Genomic DNA, 9,084 nt, shown 5'->3' with positions numbered 1-9,084 from the left:
ACACACACACACACACACACACACACACACACACACACACGACTGTGTCTTACTTAACGCAAATTCCCTGATGTACCTTCCTGACCTTGCTCTACCTACTGCAATGCCCACCGTAGCTGATGATACCTCAATCTTCCAGTTGCTATAGCCATAACCCTAATTGCCATGGCTGGTTATACATGCCATTGAGTTGCTTTGGACAGACGGTGACCCCATGTGACACAATAGAACTGCTCCTATAGAATTTTCTAGTTTATAATTTTTATAGTAGCCTGCATCTGGATCTTTCTCTCAAAAGGCCACCAGACAAGTTTGAACCATCAATCTTTTTTTGGTTAGCAGTCAAGTACTTAGCAATTGGGCCACCAAGGCTATTTATAAACTTGGCAGGAACCCTGAACTCAGATTCCTTAAACCCCTCTCTCAGATGATAGGAAATTCTGCTGCTTCCCCTAAAATTTATCCCACTTCCTCTCTCCATTTTGGTAGGTACCATCTACCATCATTTTCAGCTGGCTCAAGGAACCAGCCTCCTTATCATTGATCTTCTTATTTTACTTTGCCCACTTACTTACCTCAGTGGTCTGGGCTTGGGAATTTGAGGCCTTTTTATTCTGCATTTTTATTACTTCATCTCAATGATTATCAAAACACGTTTGAAATCATTAAAATGTTGTCTGCAATAAGTTCTGTGTTGTTTTTCTCCATATCCAAGTAACATGTTGCGTGACCTACATAATTTTTCATCACTCTTTGACTAAATGATGGTCAAACCATGGCCAATCGGAAGTATTTCTTAATCTCAAACTCCACAGGAAAGAGGATTAATCTTTTGTTTTGCCAGTGCTACCTTTTAGAGGGTCACTTATGTATACGTTCATCATCTCGCAGTATCTCCAGGGAGAATACATTGGATATTTCCTCTGAAAAGTCTACAGCTGTGATTGTTGGCACTGCAACTTTCCTTATTCTCAGTCCTCAACGAGTGTGCTTTTATTGGAAGATAGTTTATTTTAAACAGACACCAGTTGGATGTCATTTTTGGCACTTAGGGGTCTCAACCTGTTCTTCTGATTTTCCGGAGAAAAATTTGTCTCTCAGGGGCAAAAGCAACTAACTTGAAAGTATTAAAAAGATGTTACTTATTCTCACACTTTTGCAAATGTGTGTCTTCTTGCCATCCCTCCCCCAGCCCCTGACCCTGCTTCCATTCATACTTCAGTGGCTCATTACCTAGAGAGTCTGGAAGTCCAGGATGAGAACCCCACATTCCAAAGTAAATTATAGGCTTTGAGATGATAGAAATGTGTTGTGTGGGTACACATGCTGGCTCCCTTCCTTTCTTCCAAACATGTAATATTGATGTGCTGTCGAGCGGTTTAAAGGATGCTCTTTCTATATATGTTTCTCTTGCAAGCCTAATGAAACAAAACTATGGGAACCCGTTGTTTCTTTTGTTTTGATGGCCCATTAAGGTGGGTTGCGACACAAGGGAAGGACGCTGGGAAGAAACTTTTGACTTTTAAGCACAATTTAAAAATAAATCTCTGGGCCAATGCTCTGGAGACGCTACAACAAATGCCCCGTGATCTTCAGCTGAACTGTCAAGCTATTTTTCCCTTTGGAAACATCAGTAGCTTTACTGCTTTTCTGCAAAACAAGCAGTGCTAATTTGGGGGCAGGAGATCAGCAATTACCGATGATTTCCATTAGGATTTCTCTTCTCTGCCTGAAACAAAGAAACTGACACCAAGGCCAAAGGGTTTTTCTTACGATCTTAAGGTTGGAATGTGTCTAAATAAATGGCTAACAACTTCATAAGAACTCCCTGAAACCTCCAGAAGATGAAAGGGGAAATGGGACTCTTAAGATTTTACCTTAATTTTTCTCCCCCCACAGTTAGGGAATTTTATTGGGGGCGTAATAGGTTTGTTCTGGTGGAGATCAGAACTCACAAGGCCACCACTCGGTATCAGGAAACCCATAGGCAAAGTCTCCCTTCTTCAGGACAGCATGGCTTTCTCAGCTCCACTTGGCCTCCTGGGTCTGACTCTCCCCTTAGTTTCTTGAAGTTGCCTTAGTTTCTTGCCCATTTAAATCCTTATTAGTTTACAGACTCACTTTCTTTGAAAAGGATTGGTAAGAATGTGAATGTTATGAAAAACTGGCTTATTAAGAAAATGAGTTACTCTAAAATCATAGGTCTAGGAAAGTCATCCAAGAATTCCTAAGGCTTTCTTTACAGAATAAATATAGCTGGAGTCTTACGTAGACTATGAGGAAGTGAGTCATTAGAAAGCCCACTAATTTTGTGGACAAAGAATACAGTCTCTTTTAAGAGACCTCTTCAAAGAGCAAAGATATCCCTTTGAGCATGGAGATGTGCTTGACCCATGCCTTGGTAATTTCAACAGTCTTTATGCATGTGAAAGTTGGGCAGTTCATAAGGAAGACTGGAGATGAACTAATGCATTTCAATTTTGGTGTTGCTGAAGAAGATAAAAATTGCACTGGACAACAGTAGAAGAACAAACCTATCTATCTGTCTTGAAAGAAGTACAGCCAGAATCCTCCTGAGAAGTCAGACCGGCGAGATACTTCACCTCTCGCACTCTGGATGTATTATCAGGAGACCAGACCCTGGACAAGGACATCATGCTTGGTAAAGCAGAAGAGGTAAAGAGTAACAATCGCAACAAAATGGGTTGACCCAGCGACTGCTACAATGGGCTCCAACATAGCAAAGGTGTTCAGGATGGCACACAACCTGGCAGTGTTTTGTCCTGTTGTACACAGGGTTCTTGTGAGCCAGAACTGACACGAAACACCAAATGACAAAGTTATATAGACTAATACCTAAACCTTCTTTGAACTTATAGTAATCAGTGTACCTTTGGGCTATCTCTTGGAGGAGAAATTATTCATTTTGTGCATAGACTAAAGAGTCCCTGGGTTGTGCACACTGTCCATGTGCTCGGCTCATGATGACAGTCTAGTCAAAAGGTTCGAGGTTTGAAACCACCTAGAAGCACCTTGGAAGAAAGACCCGGTGATCTACTCTCGAAGAATCGACTTGCTGGCAACTGGTAACACACAAGAAGGGACTTTAAAATATTGGTTGTAAACTGGAATTACCGTAAAAGACAATGAAGTTCACACGGACAATAAGGATCGCTGCTGATCATTTCTTCTTCCATTTTTCGGAAATAGACTGGAAATTTTTATATTATGAAAAGTATCCTTCAACAATAGCAGAAAGATACAAACCATGTGGAATCACCTTTCTAGAAGAACTTTCACATATCCATCGATGTCAATGGCCGGTCAGAGGACAGCACATGGAGGCAGGTGTGCAATGAAGAGAAGGCAGCCGCTCAGGTACTCAGAAGAAAGAGCTTTCAAGGCCTCAGGGGACAAAATGAAGTGGAAGGCACTGGGCTTTTTGTCATAACCACTGACCTTGATGGACAAATGTGGCAGTGGATTTCTTTCCTCAAAGGGCATCCTGTCTTGGTGATTCAGAGGGGGAAGTTACAAGCTTTAAAAATGGTTTGTCCTCTTCAGGAATAAAAATCAGGTCTCTTCTCTGTTCTGATAGTGATATATGCCAGAAATTAAGAGTCGGTTCCCAGTCTGATCTGTCCACAGATGCATGTTTTCTTTCTTTAACCAGCTGTAGCTAATTGCATGAGGGCCGCCTCTTGTGCTGAACATGAAAAGGAAACCTGTAATTTATTGCAACAGACCATGCCATTTCTGCTGTACAACTGCCTTTCTGTCATGTCAATGAGTGGATTTCTCATGGTACATTGGCAGCTCAGAGACTGGAAAACAGCATTAGCTGAAAAAGTGGGGGTGGGTGGGTGAGGGGGGGCAGAGAAGAGCTTCAGAATTCCCTCATGTATTTTGCACAGAACTCCATAAAAGAATAAATTGGAAACAGAATTTCCCTTTGCCATCTGCCAAAGGCATTGGTGTGTGTGTGTGTGTGTCTATTGTTTACACAGAGCTCTTTGAATCAATTACACTGATTTACTAAGATACAAGGATGTGTTATGTGTGACATGCAGTAGAGGATTAGTTTCTATTGAGCAATCATCTTCACAAGCCCCAGGAAGTGCCTGGGGGAAGTTCCTTCACTAAAAAGAGTACAGGACCCTCTTTCCCAGCCCTGCCCCACCCCATCCGTGGCTTTAAGGGGCTCAAGAGCTCAGCTAGGTATAATATAGGAATGAAATAATCTGGCCTAATTTTTATAAACTGGATGTGCCCAGGGAGGTGTTTATTAGAAATTAAGTTCTTAATGAAGTGGACTCCTCCCTCCCTTAAGGCCCACTTGTAAATGCAGTGCCCACAGTTCGTTGAGTGGCAATCCAAATGAAAAGACATTCTATTTCACAGCAATGGAAAGAAACAAGTTGAGAAAGTGCCACGATCGTTTTCCAGTTGACTCATGTGACCCCCTCAATAGTCCTTTTGTGTGAGGGTGGTAAGTTTCCTTTTGACACCCTGACAAGCTGGGAGAAGGAGCCCTGGGACACTAATTCCCAGACAGTGGGGTGGAAACTCCACAAGGGTCTCCAAACTGGTCTGTTCCCATTATGTCAGGTGCTCAAGGTCTCTGAAGCCACACAAGTTGGGTGATTTTATTCCCTCATATATGCCCCCGAAGCCTGCTAGTAGTTTAGGGAAGATCTAATTAAGCTCAGGATGCCTAGGGTAGGCCACCCATCTGCCCATGGCTGGTGAACCTGGCCATTGAGATTCTCTCTCAGGTTGGTTCCATTACTCTCTTCCAATACAATTTAAACCAATTAGCAAGATCTCAGTATCGCTTGGGTGGCTTACGATGCAAATCCTGCTACCATTTTGTCCTTGTCCTTGTTACTTGTTTCTGTAGATTGGTAGACAATGATCACACTAAGAGATAGGTAAATGATGTCCAGCTAAATAACTAAGAGATAACTGAGCAACACATTAAAAAATGTTGAACTCAACACCAATTTAAATCATATGCATAATTCCAGACTATTTAGAGATGAGAGGTAAAAATTGGATTACAAACTGTTTGTTGTAGGGGTAGAAGAATGATACTTCCCTACAGAGAAGTGGAATAGGTTACCTAAAGCAAAATGAATGTATATTCCATTTAAGGAATCAGTGATGTCTAACAGCTAACATTTTCTCGACTGGAAAAATATGGTATGATCATGTACATTTCAGTTCACATGATGTCTATTCTACATCTTTTGTGGAAATAAGGAGCAAAGAAGGAACTTGTCAAAAATTTCAAAAAGTGAATAGTGACCAGTTTTCCAACCACAACCCTCACAATTAACTTCTGTTTTTGATGACCTATACTACTTTCCTAAAGGGAAGCAGCACCCTTATACCCTTCCACCCAATTGCTTTTTAAACCAAGACCAAATATGTTGTCTTGGAATTGATTCTGACATATAACAACCCAACAGGACAGAGTATTCTGCCCCATAGGTTCCACTGCTGTAAATTTTCTGGAGGCAGACCACCAAGCCTTTCTATCAGGAGGCAACAGATAGGTTGAACTTCAGACATGCCAATTAGTAGCCAACCTAACTTGCTGTACCACCAGGGTTTCTGAATTGCTCTTAACCCAGAAAAAGGGATATATAATTCAAAATCACATTATTTCTATGACAATATATATGAGTGTAAGTATAAAAAGAATTGCTGCAAGATCATAGAAAGCTTTATTAGACCCCTATAGCTAACCCTTCACCTGCTCCTTGATGACTCTTCTCCCTCTTGTAGACTACTATCTTCCATTACACCCAGGCTAATACTCATCCACACTTGAACCCTTTGCTTTCATTTCCCTCCCTTGTCCTTTCGTCCTTGGCATCTGAGGTAGTTAGTTTATTATACCAACCTGGCCGATAAACACATGTGGGGTTAATTGAAGGGCAGAGGGATAAATGGCTCAGTGAGCCTCGCCTTTCTAGCTCTCAGGTTTCTTGCTTTGTGATGGTCAGACCAGGGTGCAGCTGCCTTAGCCAGTTCCCTGCTTCAGCTGTCAAGGAGAAGCCACATGGACCTATCGCGATGCAGCCCTGGGTGCTGGAATAGCCACGTGGAGACCCCTGCCAGTGCTGAGATGTATTATCCTGTATTATCCTGAGATGTATTATCCTGTATTTTAAAATAACATTTTCCCTTGTAACAGTGTTTTTATATAATATTTGTCCTTTTGTGATTGGCTAATTCCACGCAACATAATGTTGTCCAGGTCCATCCATATTGTGAGGTGCTCCATATTTTCACCAGGTTTTTTTTTTCCATCCCAGTAATACATAGTATTCCACTGTGCATATGTTCTAGAGTTTCTTTATTCATTCATCTATTGATGGGCATTTCGGCTGTTTCCATATTTTTGCTATTGTGAGCAGTGCTGCACTGAGCATGGATGTGTCTGTGTCTGTTTACATTAGGACTTGGAGTTCTTTAGGATACGTACCCAACAGAGGGGTTGTTGGATTGCATGGGGTTTCTAGTCCCACTTGTTTAAAGTGACACCATATTGCTTTGGTTGTCTCTTCCTTCTCCATATGAAGTTAATAATTAGTTGTGTATTTTTTTTTCCATTTCTTTAAAGAATGAAGTTGGGATCTCGAGCAGACTTTCATTGTATTTGTAGTACAGTCCAATTGTGACCACTACACCACCAGGTTCAAGAGATTAATTTGATTAATTACTTTTATCATGGCCACACGGCTAATATCTGTTGAAACCAAGATTTAGATCTACTTCTCTCAGAGTTACAGTCTCAGAAACTCACAGGTGCAGTTCTATCTGGTCCCATAGGGCGGCTATAAGTCAGCATTGCCTGGAGCATAGTAAGTTTGGTTTAAGAGGATTTGTATTTTGAGGTCTGAAATTACGGCATCTTTTTATTTGAAAAGCTACTAGTTAGGGGGGGAAAAGCAGAAATTAAGGAGAGTGTACCTTCAGAGTGTACATTCTAGTTCTGGAAACATGAACAACCTTTTAGGAAGCACTGAGTCAGCATCCAGGTTTAGGCCTGGTCACCCTGGCCCTCAATGACCAGAGAGAAACTGACTTGGGCTCATTTTCCATATTCCTTTCCACTCTAACCATCTCTCCTTCCTCCTCTTCTATACTCTGAGACTACTTACAGAAAAAGAAGTCTTCATAATGGTCCAACTTGCCTAAGGATCTATGAGGTACTATTATAAAATAGTTATACAGTCATTTATTTCCCAATCCTAGTGTAATACCATTTCAATAGATGTAGGCTTTGACCAACATCTACTGAAAATTTTTATTTGAATTGTAGTGTCAACTAATTGGTTTCTGATTTTTGGCTTCAGTGGCAGAACTACATTTGAGAGAGCTTTAGCAAGTTCATGGAAAATTTGATTATCTTTTAATTTAAGTTTTCCCTAAACTCTTGAAGTGCCCTTAGTACATCCTTTGAACTTTCTTTTGACTTTGTGCTGGAACAACACCCCCAGAGTGCTATACATTCTTTAGCCAATGATGCCAGACTACTGCACTAACGCATTTGAATGATGGCATCCAACTATAGCGACCGAGCCAATTTTTCTGCAGGGCTAGCACTCAGTTGACATTCTCTATTTTGCCTGGAACTAAAATGCCAGCCGACCATATAACATAAGATATAGCAAAGAATTGGGGGCATCAGAATTGGAAATAGGCTGTTTAACAACATTTTATATGCAGATAACACAACCTTGCTTGCTAAAAGCGAAGAGGACTGGAAATTCTTGCTAATGTAGATAAGGATTTCAGCCTTCAGTATGGATTTCAACTCAGTGTAATGAAAACCAGAATCCTCACCACTGGACTAATAGGTGACATCATGATAAACAGAGAAAAGATCAACATTGTCAAAAATTTGATTTGGCAGGGATCCAAAATCATTGCTCATGGAAGTAGCAATCAAGAAATTAAGGGACGGGGACTTCTGGGAAGATGGCAACGGAGTAACACATACTAGAGGGACTCCACAGAGTTTGTCCCAGGAGGGTTGCTTGGAGGGAAATTAAGCACTGCTGGAATGCAGGAGATGCATCATAAAGATAAGTAGGCACAGACTCACAAGGTTTTGAGGGGTTGGGGTTTTTTGACTTACCATAGTGGAGGCTGGCTAGGGCTTGACCTTGGCCCCACCACTGTCTCTGCCGGAGCCCGGACCATCTGGAGCCCACGCATGGGGGCTTGAGCTCAACACAGCCACAGTTTGCCACCGCCTGCCTCAGGGCAGGGACTAAACCCTTGCAGCTCCACGGGCGGGATTGGGACTCAGCTACATTGTTACTTTTGTTTCTCGCTCTTCTCTATATCCCCGCACAGTCTCAGCGGGCTTACTTTTTAAATTTTTTCCTCCTCTTTATCTCTTTTCTGTTCTTTTACACTCCACTGCTGACCTCCAGACCACTCCCCTTATCCTAGGGCATTTATGCCTATGCCACACCCAGCTAGGTGAGCTCCACCCTGTGCAGCTAGCCCGAGGCTGGGGAAAGCCCTGCCGACTTCCACCAGCGGATACTCTGCCCAACTTCTTACTGGGGAATTTCTGCCTGTGGGCCTAAAGCAACTTGGCCAAGACTCCTCAACATTCCAAGCTGCTTCAGGAACCTCTGCCCAACCTCTGCAATACCAAAACAGGCAACCTACCAGCCTTCTGGGGCACTCCCTTGAGAGGGAAGCCACAGGAAGATAAAGTGGTAGGTTAATTCCATAGTGAAATTAGCTGTAGGCAGTGTGAAGAAGCATTCCTACAAGTCTCCCAGAGATAGCCAGTGCTCTTCGACTCCCTGGAAAATGGCACCTGGCTCCTCTAAAACAACGCAACGCAAACAGCCATCAGCCCCAATGACCTCAACGAAAAAACAGGAGAAACAAAAGGCAATGGAAGATGTCCCGACCATGACGACATGCATAGAAGAAGCAGACATGGAGCTGCCACAGAAAGAAATTTTTAGAATGCTGCTTGGATTCATACAGGATATGAGGGAAACAATACAGAAAAAGGATGAAATGATAGAGGAGATAAAGGCCATA

The sequence above is a fragment of the Echinops telfairi genome, unplaced genomic scaffold, assembly GCF_000313985.2.
Source record: "Echinops telfairi isolate 266 unplaced genomic scaffold, ASM31398v2 ScPeMD7_3533;HRSCAF=4204_0, whole genome shotgun sequence".
Classification (NCBI taxonomy): Eukaryota; Metazoa; Chordata; class Mammalia; order Afrosoricida; family Tenrecidae; genus Echinops; species Echinops telfairi.
This window is presented reverse-complemented; position numbering follows the sequence as displayed.